Consider the following 18,245-nt stretch of genomic DNA (forward strand, 5'->3'; position numbering starts at 1 on the left):
AGTAATTAGAAATATGAGATTCCTCATTAACTTACAGCCCAGGTACCGGTAAATATATGCAAAAGTTATTAGTATTTTTGTTTTTATACATAGTCGATTTTCACTGTGAAAGAATAGTTCCTGAAGATGTAACTTAGTACATCTATTAAATAGGCTAATACATTATAATCGGTAATGTAATTTCTGCAAACAACTCAATTTTCAATCATAAATTTTCATGTCTCATCTCCCCAAAACTAGAGAGTATAAGATTAGCATTTCTATACATTCAGCATTGCTCTTGCATTCTTCATACTCAGCATAGTTGTTAAGATTCCAAGAACTAAACACATAACTTACTTTTGATTCATAATATGTTATTAATCAGCTTTGCAGTACAAATCCTTACCTGGAAAAAAGAAAAAATGTTGATATGAAGCATGATTTCCAACAATACGAATAGTTCAATTATAAATAATGTAAGTTGATTGTTCAACGTTATCTATCAAGAGATAATTATTATCTCCATCGAAATGGTTATTACTCAATTTACATATCATAGTCATTGCGCAATGTGTCATTAAAGTACAGTAATACGAAAATGAGAAATATTTCTGAGAAACTTGGAGCTCCATCCAAGTCCACAAATTAATAGCCTATTCAATCAAATCAATCATCAAATAACAATAACTAAAAAATGAAATCCGTAATATGCTGCCTTTACACTGTACTGTGAATTTTAAAGGTTATTTCTTTTTGAAGAATGTATGTGCTTGTCAAATAGACATTTTACTGCAGAGAAGAGAATGCCTTAATATTTGGTAGGTAAAATTTAGTAGCATATCGTGGTTTTTTTCAATGTTGCATATCTTGTAACAAACAAAAGTAAATTTGAAAATCATTGTTATTAAATATCTTTGTTGCAGAGAATTGATTTTTGAATACCATTTGTTGCGTAACTATAAGTGCTCATTAGCACAGGACTGAAGAGTGAATCAATGTGATGGCATAGTATAGTGAGAGTGTGTGATTATTTCCATACATTTCAGTCACGACTCAAGTAGACCACTCAAGTAGAGAGCAAACACACTGCCAGGTAGGACAACTATTACAGCTTTTAGAAGTGGGGCGTGATTTCTGTAATCGTTCCATTTTATTTCAAAATCAGGTAGAGTACATTTTCATCCAGGTTTACTTTCAATACTTCAACCCATCTACTTTAATGGAACAATACAGGCAGGTTTTAGATAAGAGTTTTAAAATATTCTAGTCATGTGAGGTAACAAAGTTTGAAGAGCAGTAGGATTATTTTAACAGCTAACAAATGAACAATCACGAAGGAAAAAATCTCCAATTCATTTTAATGAAGATGGGTCAGGCTATTATGGTGTACCATGTCACTCCATCAGGATTATACTGGTGAAAACCTTGGAATATTTATAGTTATTGCAACACTTCAACTGGTGATCTGGAAAGTTTCAATTAATTTGTATGCTCAGTTTCTAAAGGTTCGAGTAAATATTGGCTTCATTTTTATATTGTAAGACTTGTTACTTCGAAGATAATTGATAGAGTATTGCTAAATATTTACGTCCGAATGATTCTTTCAATAAAAACAGTTCACGCATTCGCATATTTCCATTGTTGGTCCACTCTAAATTTAACAAGTTAAAAGCTACTCAAAAGTCTCACAAATTACGAGTATTAGCAACCTTGAAGATAACTAATAGATTAATTCAAGAGAATAAAATCACAAAACTCACCGCAATATTGTAAAATATAGAAGGCAAATGACTTACAAGTAGGCTAATAATCTAAACATAAATTATCACTAAATGAGGCATTGAGGAATGTGCCTATCATAAATCATAATTCAGTTCCCAATGCTTATATAGCTCAGGTTGATTATTGTTGAGCTTCCAATAAGGTAGAAGATTTCAAGTTTCCTGTTTGTCGGATTATTTTTCAGCAACGTATTATTAGTAATGAAGCAGATAATCGTCCAGCGAAATGGGAACACGAATAAATTAGGCTATAGAGTTGAGTGTTACATAAACATAATCTGGATAGTGATGTAAATTAAAGTCTTACAAGTTCATATTTTTTACTTGGAAATTATCTGGTGAAACGTGTCCTCGATTCGTGAAAGATTATCAAGAAAGTTCTTTCAAGTGGGACGCTGAGAAATTGAGCTATCAACAACAGGATGGATTTGCTATCGGTGCTAATGAACTTTTGCGTTATGACAACGGGAAAGCGACTGCTGGCTGCTGGCTGCTGGCTGCTGGTGCTTCAGTACCGAACACCGGTCAGGATCGATTAGTTCATCAAGCACGGCACAAGAAAACAAGATCCGTGACAAGAGACACATCAGTCGTGATTTCTTCTCCTTTTTTTATTCGAATCAACGATACAACTTCGAGTGAAAAGTAAACTAGAAACATCTGCACGGGAAATACTGGAGTTTTCAACATCATCCGGAAACTAATTCCTCGATGTTACCGTTGTTTTACGGTTCCATGCTTGCTTATTCTCTGTAAAAACTCAATTCAAATCTGACATCACAGAATTCATTTGAAAAGGATTCATATTTTTCAAAACCACATCGATCTTCTCACGTTTTGTTAAAATGCAGGCAAAAAAAAAAAAATAATATGAGCATTGGAATGTTGAAAAAGATAAGTGGCTTTTTAATTTTTCTGGATTTAAATTCTGGATTAAGTAGCCATAATTTTACAATACGTGGTATCTGTATATATATTTCTATTGAAATTTGCTTTCAGTTTTTGCTAATTTTCAGTATATATCTTTTGCAATTAATGCTTTTCAAAATGAATTCATTTTACAATAGACCATCTTAATCCTTTAAAAATGCTACTGCAATCATTTATTTCATCTCGTGTTGTATTATTTATATTTTGTTTCTATTTGCTTTAACCTATTCTGCAGTATATTCCTATTCATCAAATTCCCTAGAAAAGTAGGCTACATCTTCCTATGGAAGGTGTATTTTCACTCATAAAATGGTCACATCAATAGTTTTCGAGCATCAATATCTTGTATCTTCTTACTTCATCAGTTATGAGTACTATATAAACTATTCAAGTATGAATTATATAGTGAATACATAATATATTGATTGAATTATTTGCTCAATTACAATAAATTTCCGAATAAGGCGATATCTTAAAGAAAACTTTGGCAATATCAATCTTTCATAGAGAGCTTGCACAAGAGATGTATTACAACGATCGGAATTCCATTATTTGGAAATGTGAGACTGCACCTGCGCTGCAGCTCCACTCTCATCCCACGTCTACTCGTGTATTCGGCTCAAAGTAAGTTTCCTCGCGTTTCACGGCCAGCAGATCAATAGGGATGACTTCCGATACCACTGCAGCCAGACTCCCAGATTTTGGGCGGTGCAAGCACACCTCCAACATTCAAACTGAGTGTATTACCTTTGCTTTCTCTATTAGAATATTATAAATAAACTAATTATTATTTTCCACTCAATGAAGTTTGATTTCTTAATAATAAAAAAAATGTAAATCAATCAATTCATCAACAATACTTGAGAACTGTTGGATTGCCTATCGAATTACAAGTACGATTCTTTCCACGATCCTGATCATACTATACGTGTAGATAATAAATCATACTACGATATATCTTAAAAATGTTGAAATTGATTTTTGACAACTACAAATTTTCAGCATGATAATAACCAAGTATTATACATTATCAAGTATTCCATGATAATGATCACAAAATAGCACTCTGTATAATCTGAGTATAAGTATAAGTTTTTTTCGAAGTGTATCGTATAAAAAGTGCTCATTTGATGAGACTATGAAGTGCTTCCATCAAAGTATAATACTTTTCAGTTTAGTCATTTGCAGTTACGTAACTCAAACTATTTCATGTCATCTAGATTATGAAGAAAAATATGACACAATTCAACAGAATCAAGTGATACTTTAGAGACCACTTTAAAAATTAGAGTGAAAACGATCCAAGTCATGAACACAATAACTATAAAATGTGAGTTACATAAAAGCGTCGCTGGAATGGAAGAGCTCCAGCGTGAAGCATCGTTCACGGGAGACTTTCTACTGAGCTCCAGTACAAATTTAACCGACAGATTTAGAATGGAGCAAAGCAAACTTCGCCCAGTTATTTCATCCGACTCTAAAATTGTCTTACTTCTGCAGGATAGAGTCGTTCATAAATAAAATGATACTTTCGCTAGCTGCAGTGGGTGCAGGTACAAGGCTGAGGCAGAAGGCACATTCATCATTAACGGTTAGATGTCTCTACCTAGACCCTAGTGGTAATGCTTCTGGATCAGTTGTTTCTGACCACTGACTGAAGAATTACTTCATCCTGCCTTGTACATCAGAGAATGAAAACCTGTAGCATCAGTAGGATTTTCATATAATGGAGTGGAAATTTGGTAACAATTTCGAAAGTAGAGTTTTTATTTACATCAGTGTCATTTGTATCGTAAATAAATAATTCTAGAGTGAACTAAACAAGAATCAGATGCTACAAATCACTTTACAAAAATCTAAGATACTAAGAAAGATGAATATTATACTGTGAATGATTATCAAGGAGATAAGACTGGAAGATCATACTAAAGATCTTTATGCGCTACACCAAAAATTGCTTTGAATTTTAACCGAATAAGGGCAGAACTGTGCTACTGAAATATTTATCCACACTTTACCTTGGCACTCCCACTCTATGCATTTGTTATAGGAGTTAAAAGGGACACACCCTTCATGGAATACGATATGCTACTTCTGATTTTTTGATAAGTTGTTTCAGAGTGGTGAAACCCTAAAGGTTATCATCCCCTCTCTTTACTTTCCATTATTTCGTAAAATCAATGGAAAGTAGCCCTTTCCTCCTCATGATTTCTATATGGTGAATTGTAGGCATATTTGTGCTAGACTCATAACTTCGTGAAGGCTAAATTCGTCAAATGTGAACAACATCTTTTATTAATTTTTCATATTCCTCTATACAATTTTCCAAATAGTAATCGAACCAGTTTACAGGTAGTGATAATGTGACAATAAATGTGTAAACGCTCTTTATTATTCTGTCCAACATCTCCAGCAAAATAATTTACAATCTTCGGCCTTCCGACAAGACAATTCTATAGGAAACATTGAATGTCTGAATAAATGAATAAGTATTTGTTGTGCTTTCCGCATCAATGTAAATGAAGGTGGATTACTTAATCCAGTTGTAGCTTATTGTGGAATCAATGGGTATAAATACTTAAGATAAAGGTATAAGTAAGATTCTGACAAGGATATTACTCATTTCAATAGTTATTTGTGCAACTAGTGCGCAAAGTGACAGTTTGCTGCACCGAAAGAAACGTTTACGCCCGAGCCGTAGGCGAGGGCGGAATGGTTTCTTGAGTGCAGCAGAGGAACTTTGCGCACGTATTTCACATTAAGTTTTTCCTACAGTTAGCATTGAATATGAAAAGTGGGTAATTATGGGTAAAATTGCCTGAATAATGTAGTAGTGTTTGAATGGCGGGGGGCAGCTGTGTGGTGTGTGCTGTGGTGGCACTGTGCTGTCGCTTTCCTTGGTTATAATATAATATAATGAATAATTAGCGCGTTGTGCTTGGTTGCACCTCTGCTCACTATAGCAGCCACAGCAGTCACTGTTACCAACTTCATTTTGATTTTGCTGCACTGTTGCTCCATATAACCTACTAAGTATTTTGCGTTGCCATGTTGCAAATCTGGAGTGCAGAAAAATTTTTCCCGCACTAGAGCGGAAAAGTGATTCTTTGCGTTCTGTAATCAGTGCAGCAATGGCCACTTTTCAACGTAACTGTAGGAAAAACTAATTGCACGCCATAACATACTGCAAGGTTAATAGTAAATATAATTTGAATTTCAAGTTGTTCACAATATATAAAATTTGACTCGTATTGTTATAAAAACACAATAATAAATAGTAAGAATGATCGCGAAGGTGTAAATAAAACATAGGAACATAAAACACCACAGTCAAATAAAAAAAAAATAATTTTAATTAATAAAAAAAATTAAACTTAGATTTATAGGATAGACTCATGAGGAATCTCTTTAATACTTTTCAGTTTAGTCATTTGCAGTTACGTAACTCAAACTATTTCATGTCATCTAGATTATGAAGAAAAATATGACACAATTCAACAGAATCAAGTGATACTTTAGAGACCACTTTAAAAATTAGAGTGAAAACGATCCAAGTCATGAACACAATAACTATAAAATGTGAGTTACATAAAAGCGTCGCTGGAATGGAAGAGCTCCAGCGTGAAGCATCGTTCACGGGAGACTTTCTACTGAGCTCCAGTACAAATTTAACCGACAGATTTAGAATGGAGCAAAGCAAACTTCGCCCAGTTATTTCATCCGACTCTAAAATTGTCTTACTTCTGCAGGATAGAGTCGTTCATAAATAAAATGATACTTTCGCTAGCTGCAGTGGGTGCAGGTACAAGGCTGAGGCAGAAGGCACATTCATCATTAACGGTTAGATGTCTCTACCTAGACCCTAGTGGTAATGCTTCTGGATCAGTTTGTTTCTGACCACTGACTGAAGAATTACTTCATCCTGCCTTGTACATCAGAGAATGAAAACCTGTAGCATCAGTAGGATTTTCATATAATGGAGTGGAAATTTGGTAACAATTTCGAAAGTAGAGTTTTTATTTACATCAGTGTCATTTGTATCGTAAATAAATAATTCTAGAGTGAACTAAACAAGAATCAGATGCTACAAATCACTTTACAAAAATCTAAGATACTAAGAAAGATGAATATTATACTGTGAATGATTATCAAGGAGATGAGACTGGAAGATCATACTAAAGATCTTTATGCGCTACACCAAAAATTGCTTTGAATTTTAACCGAATAAGGGCAGAACTGTGCTACTGAAATATTTATCCACACTTTACCTTGGCACTCCCACTCTATGCATTTGTTATAGGAGTTAAGAGGGACACACCCTTCATGGAATACGATATGCTACTTCTGATTTTTTGATAAGTTGTTCCAGAGTGGTGAAACCCTAAAGGTTATCATCCCCTCTCTTTACTTTCCATTATTTCGTAAAATCAATGGAAAGTAGCCCTTTCCTCCTCATGATTTCTATATGGTGAATTGTAGGCATATTTGTGCTAGACTCATAACTTCGTGAAGGCTAAATTCGTCAAATGTGAACAACATCTTTTATTAATTTTTCATATTCCTCTATATTATTCCTCTATACAATTTTCCAAATAGTAATCGAACCAGTTTACAGGTAGTGATAATGTGACAATAAATGTGTAAACGCTCTTTATTATTCTGTCCAACATCTCCAGCAAAATAATTAATTTACAATCTTCGGCCTTCCGACAAGACAATTCTATAGGAAACATTGAATGTCTGAATAAATGAATAAGTATTTGTTGTGCTTTCCGCATCAATGTAAATGAAGGTGGATTACTTAATCCAGTTGTAGCTTATTGTGGAATCAATGGGTATAAATACTTAAGATAAAGGTATAAGTAAGATTCTGACAAGGATATTACTCATTTCAATAGTTATTTGTGCAACTAGTGCGCAAAGTGACAGTTTGCTGCACCGAAAGAAACGTTTACGCCCGAGCCGTAGGCGAGGGCGGAATGGTTTCTTGAGTGCAGCAGAGGAACTTTGCGCACGTATTTCACATTAAGTTTTTCCTACAGTTAGCATTGAATATGAAAAGTGGGTAATTATGGGTAAAATTGCCTGAATAATGTAGTAGTGTTTGAATGGCGGGGGGCAGCTGTGTGGTGTGTGCTGTGGTGGCACTGTGCTGTCGCTTTCCTTGGTTATAATATAATATAATGAATAATTAGCGCGTTGTGCTTCGTTGCACCTCTGCTCACTATAGCAGCTACAGCAGTCACTGTTACCAACTTCATTTTGATTTTGCTGCACTGTTGCTCCATATAACCTACTAAGTATTTTGCGTTGCCATGTTGCAAATCTGGAGTGCAGAAAAATTTTTCCCGCACTAGAGCGGAAAAGTGATTCTTTGCGTTCTGTAATCAGTGCAGCAATGGCCAATTTTCAACGTAACTGTAGGAAAAACTAATTGCACGCCATAACATACTGCAAGGTTAATAGTAAATATAATTTGAATTTCAAGTTGTTCACAATATATAAAATTTGACTCGTATTGTTATAAAAACACAATAATAAATAGTAAGAATGATCGCGAAGGTGTAAATAAAACATAGGAACATAAAACACCACAGTCAAATAAAAAATAATAATTTTAATTAATAAAAAAAATTAAACTTAGATTTATAGGATAGACTCATGAGGAATCTCTTTAATAATTCTATGGTGTTGATTATTATCGAACTGTAAAAACTCATTGTAAAAGCTGCATCTTTAATTCAAATTCATAGGTTGATTGAAATAATAAGATAATAATTATAATATCGAGTGACCTGGCTGGCTCAGGTCTGGTGTCAGAGTTTTCAGGGCGCAACTGATCAATTTCAGGGCATGTGATATGACCTAACCACTGGTTTTTAGGCAGCCGGGACCGACGACTTAACGTGTCCATCCGAAGCACGGGAGTGGCCCGGGAAACGATAAGATTAATAATAAAAATAATATTATAAATTCATACCAAACAGAATAAACGCTAATTAAAGTTAACGTACTGTAACTATTTTATGGTGTAACATTGTTCCAAATGAATTGATACGATACATGTTCAGAAATTTAAAGTTATGAAACAATACATTATTTTATTTACTTATTAAGATTACCTAAATGGCAAAGGCATTAGTGATTTGTAAAATCAATTTGTAAATATTTGTCAATAAATAAATAGTAAAACAGACAACTGGTTCACAGGTGATCAAGTATAACTAGTTGCAGTTGTTTGAACTGTACAGTGGGCGTAGAATTGTTGAGAGTTGAAAGCAACTATTAATGATGGGTAGGGCGAGTTGGGAAATGTGTGGGACTCTGCCACGCACTTGGGGCCACGTCCTGTGGGCAGTAGGATGCCAGCGACTCTTCCACATCCACATGTAGCTGCCGAAACAAGGCAGATTGGAAATGATTGCTATTAAAATTATAAGCCATCATTACGACCTGCTAACGACATTTCTCTATTTCGACTTCGACCCACCTCTCATAAATAATGGTCCAATAAATTCACAAATTTATTGCGTATTCAAAACGTTCAAGCTTGGGCGTAATTACAATGTGATCGAGAGTGATATAGATACAGTAGTTCCAAAATGTTAGACAAGGTTTTCCAAAGCATTGAACTGTTATCGGAAACGTGATTTATCGTAATAGACAATCAACACAAACATCCAATCCAGAATCCATTACTCTCCCATTACACCTACTCTACTTTTCCCGATTAAATCATGAGATAGTGCAGGACAACGTGAGAGAGTATATTTTTGAGGAGTCTCTTTCATTTAGGGATATATTTGTTAAATGAGTCTAGAAAACTATCTTAGTATAGTTAATTTATAGTATTACAAATTCTTCTCCCTAGCAAGTAAGTTAGAAACTGATTGAAATTAACAAGAACCAATTCATATCTTTAAACAAGCTACTAGAGTCGTTCAGATTGTTTCTCAACATTATATTCATTTCGAGGCTACAAGAGCGTGTTTGCCTATGAACGTTCAAATCGAATCAATACTGTACTGAATATTGAATGTTTCAAAAATCGAATCATTACGGTACTGAATGTTACAATTTTTTTCAGAATCTTCCTCAATTACATCAAAATTCTTTGGATCAACAAGAAAACAGTACCTATAAATCGGATTACTCGTATAAATAGAAATACAAACTCGTTCATAAATTAATGCTGATGAATGACACAAATTATAGAGTCATTCATCATTAGTGAAAAATCGCTCGACATTGACTGCATCAGAATAAATGCTGATTAAATTGGTGTTTCATTGAGTTTCCCGTGACTAATATGCATTCAGTGATGAACCACGCACAATATAGTATTTCTAGTATAACTAGTATTACTTCAGAGAATAGAAATCTTTGAAAATTAAGCACAAACTTCATTCCCACCACGGTTTTCATTATTTTTTATTCAAGAAGAAATTATTACCCTTATTACCCTCTTCTTGGAAATAACATTACCATTTCTATTTAACCTGTCTGTTTTGGCATGCCACTGAGATATATCTCTCTATTCAATTTCCAGTTCTGATAACATTTTTTCTCAAGCTCCATAAAAGGGAACAATGGTGTGTCATTTAAAAATGCAGTGCCGTGCAATACAAGTATATTGAGTGCAATAAATCACCACATTGAGCAATGAACTTTATCTGGTATCTAGCACTGTCAAGATAGGACACACCCAAGAGAGTATGATTCACAGTTCCACAATATTTTTCAAATTTATTGTACATTATCTATGAACCTGTGACTATTGCAAACCACTGCCGTTCTAGCGTTCATAGCTGATAGCGGTGTAGACTAGAAATATTTCTGTATAGCTATATTTATATAGTTAGAGGAATATAGACTATTCAATAGTTTATCACTGCTTGTACAGGATAACTAATTGGTTCTCGGTAATTAGCTATACATTAATCCTCTAATACCAAAGCAAGCATTCCACTCTTAACCTCATTCAGAGTTGAAATATGCAAATTATTGTCTGCTATGAAACATGAGTTCGATTACATGATGTTCAAGACGTAAGGAGAGTCAGTTCAACTAAATAACATAAATTAGCTACCTATTGAGATAATTAGCATGAGCCTACAAGCTTCTTCGACAATAATCAATCTACGAATCTTCAGCTAATTAATGCAAAAAGGTTCATCAATCATAATTTGATAATTTAAAACAAGGAGGTCTAATTGGGGCTCATCGTTTCCACAAAAAAGAAGAGAAAATAATGTGAAGTGTGAAGTTCTTATTCCTCGCGTTCTCTCGAATTTGTCTGAAATTGAGCTCCAAGTTAAGATGGATTAGTTTTTCATAATACAGTAGTCTTTCGTCGAAAATCTCATTTATTCTAAACTTACGCATTCTCATAGTTTCTAGTGTTGAAATTTAATTACGGTAAATTTAAAGTCGGCCATAGATTGTCCTACTCTCTGAATCTCAGTTTTATTTTTTTTTAATTTCAAATCCAATGTTTGAACTTGTTAGTTTACTCTTATTATGTACTTTATGTAGGCCTACTACTGGTGTGTTGGCATTGAAGTCTCATCATTTCTAATGATGTTCTAACTTCTGTTTAATATTCAATTTTATTATTTTTTAAAGGGATTTATACAGAATATCAAAGTATGAGAAAACAATAAATTTAGAAGAGATAAAAGTGATGAATTAATGATCGATTAAAGTGAATGATTGATTGAAAAATGGAATAAAAAACAATAAATTGAGGAAGAAATTTTCCATCAGCTATTTCTGCAATCTGCAGTGAATGTTTACAATAACTGACCAGGAAATAATATTTTGAGAGTTGGAGAAAAAATGGCAATGTTTACAATAAAATGATAGCTATTGAAATGATTATGGAATTCCACAACCTGTTTCCCTTGACAGGCCTTGAAATGCGCAGGGTTATGTTTGCTAATCGTGCACTGCATTCAGATTGCAATCGCTCAATGTTCACATAACGAATGAAGAAATGCATTCAGACAGCTTCATAAATACACGTTTCAGCAAAGCCAAAATACTCAAAAGGAATATCAATTAAATCGACGCATAATGTAAAGCCGCAGTGGAATGCAGTAATGGAAAATTGTGAGAATTTAATTAATCCGTATTTTATCATCTAAAGATTAAATTAAAACGAAAATATGAAATGTATTCAGATTCATTTTTACAACAGTACAAAATATGTTATACATTGATAATATGAGTATAATTATTTTTGTTGATTACCTCCTCTGATGAATTCATGAAGCGTCCAACATTTTGAGCATGTTGTATTTTTGTTGACATGAATCATAATCACACTTTCAGTTTTTTATCCATCTCATTTTGTATAATCTTATCTCTTGGAATAATATCAACTGAAGATTTATTGCATGAGAAAAAAGTTTATATTGCTGCAAAAATATTCATTGTTGTACGACGCAATATCACTCGGCTACTGTATATACAATTTAGTACAATCCATTTATCATCCGTTGAACAATGAACTCCATCAATCAGTCAATGTACCACAGGATTTACAAACAGATATAATTCAGAATGAAGCTAATGTCGTAAGAGGGCGGACAAAACTCTTGTTCAAAACTAAGCTTGTAGGTGGCCTACCATGTTGGCACAAGCCATAAATATGACGACGCTGGCTGTGCGCTTATTCCAACATGCAGTATCAAAGTTGTGTTTGAATAAATTCACACAGCTGGATATGCTAAGAATGGACCTACATAACGATGTTAATGTAAATAAAATAAGTGATAAAAATCATTATTCCAAGGGTAACAGAATTCGACCGCCAAACAACATAAATGCAGTGCAATCTCGTTGAAAGATGTTCGACGGTGAAATTGAAAACATGGACTGGATATGGCAGCTACAAATTCCTCCACTAATAATTTCCAAGTGGGTTACAGTTTTATGAGATGATTGTAACCTTTCAGATGCTGCTTTGGCTTTCTTGACTGGAAACTATTCCATTTTTGTACTCTTGGAAACATGAAACTACTGTACAAGGAGTTTGTTGCCATCATCCAGGTATGAGATATACCACTTATCATTCTTCTTGAAAAGTAAGAAATCCAGTCGACCCACAAGAAACTTTCTACACATGTTTGAATATAGAAGTACAGAGTAGTCCAATACAATGACTGGATACAATTTGAGAAGTTTTTTCCAATAAAAATATGAGATATAACGGCCCTGTTGCAAAAAAGTCCGTTGAAATTTCACTGTGGTTGAGTGCTGATTAAAGATTCTTCCGCCCTTCTGATTGGGTTTCGTACACATTTGATCATTTAATTGAGATTTGTGTTTAACAATAATTATTTAATCACCGTAAAAATTCAACAAACCAATGAGCAACAGGGCACAGAGATGCCATCCTCAACTGTGAACTGTATGTCAACCAGCATTCTATACTGTCAGTCTATCTAATGACAGTCCAATTTTAATTCAATCATTTTCAAACGAAGGTTTAAATGATCTTCCGAATATTTCACAAAACCTAATGAGTTGATATTCATAAACTGATAAATTTATAATCACGAAAAGATCCAAAGCTTGGTGTGTCTTAGTTTCTCTCAAAGTTCAAACGAGTTAATCCTGAAAAATTGCCAACTACTGGAGCTTTATGGAGTTTATCCAATTCCAGCCAAGAAAAATGTGGTGGGAGTACTGTTAGAAACAAATGTTTGAAAGGAGCAAACCAACTTTTCAAGTAGGAACCGTGCCAAAATCTCCTGAGGTCGTGGGAAAAGACTACGACTACTACAGCTGAGTCCAGATAAAATCTATTACTTAGTGCTGTAATACTTGAAAAGAAAAGTTTATAGGAAGCAATAAGATGTAGGTTTATGAGATGATCATGAATTGTAACGCTATACACTGTTTGCATGTTTTTTAAATAATCGTAGAATTGATATAATTTATCATACAGCATCAAGTGATCAAGCTTGAAAAGATTTATATAATGAAAACAATCAAAGTTCGTTCATAATAACCACAAATTATTAGAGGATATTAGTCATTACAATCTTCGAAATAAATATTATCATACATTAAAATGTTGATAATGTACATTAATTTTGATAATTTCAAAGGACACCGTTGTCAATATGCTGTATCATTATGAGCTTAATAATTGTATCGAATTTATTGTGTAAGCTGATAGGCTAAATGAGAAAGGTGTTTGATGATGATTCAAACATGATTTATCTTATAAATTGTATACATAGAAATGAAAATTCTCAACAATTAATCAATCCTAGGTTGACCTTCATAGAACCTGATAATTAATTGCCGATAAAGAAGAATAAATCACTGAGTCAATCTACCTTCGATAGGATTTAGTAAAGCACCTTTCGTAGCATGAACATATGAACAAATAAATAGAAACCCGGAGGGCCTTTTGAGTGGAGAAACGATTGTTGATGGCATGTCGGCGGGTACTTGGTCCCAAAGAGGTTTGGTCCGGGCGTTGCGTTTTAATTAGTGGAAAATTACTTTGACAAACCCGCTCAGTAATCAGGACCGAACTTTTACCGCTTCAATATGTCAATATAACTACCTTTAGTCCATGATTACAACCTACACGTCCCAATTAAAATCACGATTATCGACCGACAATAATTGCAGACCTTGAGGTAATTATTATTATTTTTCGTTTCAACAGCCCACTCACTACACTTTTACTTTACTTTCTTTTGTACCTAAACATAACCTAATTACTAATGATGACCTTGTTGATAACTATGATTTAATTGTATGGAAGTGTATAAATTGCTCTAAAGTATATTGTATGTGCAAGCAGCAGCAATATATGACCTATTACTTACAGGACCTAGCTAAATGATGCTCAACTTCTAAATAAATCAAGAGGAAAAAAAGAGAAAACTAAAAGCAAGAAATCTTAATAGAAAATAAATCTCACTCACACAAAACATTCACACACACACACACACACACACACCCACACAATCACACTTACACTCACACCTCTAAAGAACATAGAGTAAAACCGCCTAGTTAAGCCCTCCCTCCCTGATCCACGCCACGACAGCCGCACTGAACCGGCGTTGACTGTCAAGCAGCCTAATATGAGCTGGCAGTGAATTCCATAATCTAATCGCACTAACATGGAATGACTTATTATATAGCTCAGTCCTGTGAATTGGAACGGACAATGAGCAAGCTCCATGACGCGTCCACCCCTGCCAACATCACCCATGAAGCGAAACCTGCTGCCAAGTAATTGGGAGACCGAGATTTCAAGAGTTTGAAGAGGAACATGAGTGCATGGAGACTCCTGTATTCGTGCAGTCTTAAAAGTTTGAGCTGTCCAAAGTATTGAGTAATATGTTCGTCACGTCGTAAACCAAAGATGAAGCGCACACAGTAATTCTGAGCGCGCTGCAATCTCTGAGTAAGTTGAACAGTCATGTCCATAGTCACTAAGTCACAGTAGAAAAAAAAGGGGAATATCAATGTTTTAACTAACATGATTTTAGTAGGAAAAGGTAAAAGGTGTCCAATCCTTTTCAAAGAGTTAATCCCAGCTACAACTTTGTTACTGGTCGAGTTTACATGGTCTGTCCAGTCGAGAGTATTTGTAAAAGTCAAACCAAGATTCTTCACCCTGGTGCTGTAGTCAAGTTGAACATTGTTTATTCTTATGCGGGGTAAGTCATTAAGGCTTAGTCTAGTCAAGAGTCTTGAGTGACCTACAACCATGACCTGCGATTTGCTCTCATTAACGTAGAGAGGAAGAAGTTGATGGTGTAAGAAAAACCTCTGATGCTAATCTGAAACAGGATAATATAAAACAAAATTGCACAATTAACTAAGTGTAAAATATTGGAGATCCCATGAAATACATTCCTGAATATTATCTCAATTATATTCTATCTAATCAATTTCTTAACAAGGACCTAAAAATAGACTTCAGTTTTCAAATCCAATGCCTTGAACCAAAGGCTCATGTGCAACAATCATCAAGCACTGTACCTACACAGATAAGACTCTAAAACAAGCCAGGAGTTCGTCTCAGTTCGAGACTGAGAAGACAACAGCATTCCTATGACTAAGCTATTGCAAGTTGCAGTTGAAGTGAAGAAATGAAATATGCGCGACCTGCGACCAGCATCACAACGAAAGCACGAGCAGATTCCTTTGTCATGGAGTCACAGTCACTCGACTCTCGACTCGACATGCTACTCTTGACCTTACCGGTCACACAGACCCAGCCTCACAAACACCAGCCATATACTATATTATGTACTATGTCTGTCAGGTGTTTTGCTCTGATGAGGTCCAGCAAACAAACAATGCACGTACAATATGTCAGCGTGGGCGAACGGCCATTGTTCAACCAGCACCTCTCGTTTCGAAAACCGTCAGAGAAAAATGTTGGATATGATGAATGCGATATGGTTTTCTGTTCAGCTATGAATGCAAGCTATTTCCATTTTTTAAATTCAATTACTGAACTAACAGAAAATATAAAAATAACAGGACTGTTAGCATCTTTTGGCAGAATAAAACAAGTTGCTCTATCTCAGAAAAGATAGAGCCGAGCTCTACAAGTACGAGCCAACTGAACTTAATTCTCTAAACGTATTCAAAAGAATTCGTTCAACCTCAAAAAACTGTCAGTAGATCTCCATCTATAAGTAAAATTGTGAAAAAACACATAGGGAACGCTCATATAAACCTTACACCTACATGGCATGTAAATTGAAAACAACTCATGAATTTGAACCAGTGATTAAATTTTATCTCGACGTGTGACAAACATAAACCTTCATTCTGGATTCCGGGTGACCACGTAAACAGTCCCACTGGACAGCTAAGCTTCCGATAAGATAATATTGGAACATGTTGAGGGAACTTGACAACTTATATTAACTCCTTTTTCAAGAAAACAGTAATCTATCGAAATTCTTAATACTGTAAATTTATAACATTACATATGTGCATTCATCGTGTATTATTCGTTTGAACTATGAGGGTTGGTGTTCAACAAGAATGATCTCTATGTTACATATTATATGTGTGTAAACTTTCCTTGGTCAACAATATTTGTTATTTACGAGCATTAATGGTCTTAAACAAAATTATTTATAATAAAAAGTAAAATCCACAATAATCTTGAAACACCTTCTGAATGAGCTTATAAAGATGAACTTACAATTAACTTTTAGGAAAGTGGGCTATCAATAATTACGTACTCTGATGAATAAACATTTTGAGTATTTGCTATTTAAATTTACAGGTAAATAGAGTAGACAATACCATAAATAAGTAAATACTTGAACATTGAAGTTAATTTTTCCAATCTGAGAATATTTTTCATGTGAAATTAACATACATACAATTTCAAATGAAACTTGTTGAATAAACAATATTTTTAAAATTACAATAGACAACAATTCATTAATATTATTGAAAACTGTTATTCCACTACTCGCTTTTAAACAATTGAACGGAAATAAATCTCAGACATTCATCTCTTTCTTGGCATGATTTTCGCTGGAGTTAGCAGAGCCTTGATGTAAACGTGAGTCTCCTTCAATGTTGGATTACTGTATTTCCTTTTCGGCAATAACAGATAAAAAAGCAGATTACCGGCTATGAAATGTAGGAAGAAAAACAATTGAATCCGAATCTCATCATCTCATTGAGATGTGCTTTGATAAACTTTCAATTATTGTTCTAAGGTGAAAATCTAGATAATCGAAATTGTATTGAAAACCAAATGACCAATTAAAAGATCTGATAGCCTGTATACACATATTAAACCAAGTACTTATCTCCTTGGTTGGTACTGTACGAATATTGTTTTTATGATAATTTTCTTCTACGGTAGGTATTTTTTGATACGTTCGCAAATCTCTAAATTTAGAATACTTTCTAATCAATACTAACAAACATGACCACATTCAACTATAGTTTAATAAAATACCTGTTGCACTAGTTCTGGCAATTATTTATTCCATTTGTTCTTTCAATTAGCTATTATAGATGAGTTTAAAGGCTTTAGTCTCCAATTATATGAATTGAAAGGTACGACCGTCAAAACAACTGTATAAAATGTAGTAAGTTATTACGTTAATGAGTAGGCCTATTGTTTAATACAGTATACTATCACACTCGTTGATTCTAATGATGTAATTGTCCACTGGATGAGTCATATATTATAGCAGCAGAAAAGAGTACCGTAAGCTATTGTAAAGCAAAAACTATATAGGCTAGCTCTGGTAGCGAATCAAGATTTCAATATAATGTACTCATCAATACGTAGTTTTACTCATCAACAATACTTATAAATTCGCTTCTCACACCAACAGTCGTGACCTCTCTTCTCACCACAATTTTTCACCACAATAAATTATAGTTAAGTTAATGAATAGGATTGATAACTAATAACTAAGGATATAGAAATTCACATTCTACAGATGGAAATTACACATAAATTGCATTTATTCAAACGAAAATTCAAATTAAATGCCGATAGTGTAATTTTTCTACTGTAAATAT

The 18,245-nt window shown here is 34.1% G+C and overlaps 1 protein-coding gene across 1 annotated transcript in view; it reads right to left on the bottom strand.

The window, feature by feature from the left end:
* The window catches only part of LOC111045520 (pleckstrin homology domain-containing family G member 1), a 139,813-nt gene that overhangs the window by 120,582 nt on the left and 986 nt on the right, over window positions 1–18,245 (bottom strand). The gene's annotated exons all lie outside the window — the stretch shown is intronic.

This window comes from Nilaparvata lugens, chromosome 3 (genome assembly GCF_014356525.2).
Source record: "Nilaparvata lugens isolate BPH chromosome 3, ASM1435652v1, whole genome shotgun sequence".
Lineage (NCBI taxonomy): Eukaryota > Metazoa > Arthropoda > Insecta > Hemiptera > Delphacidae > Nilaparvata > Nilaparvata lugens.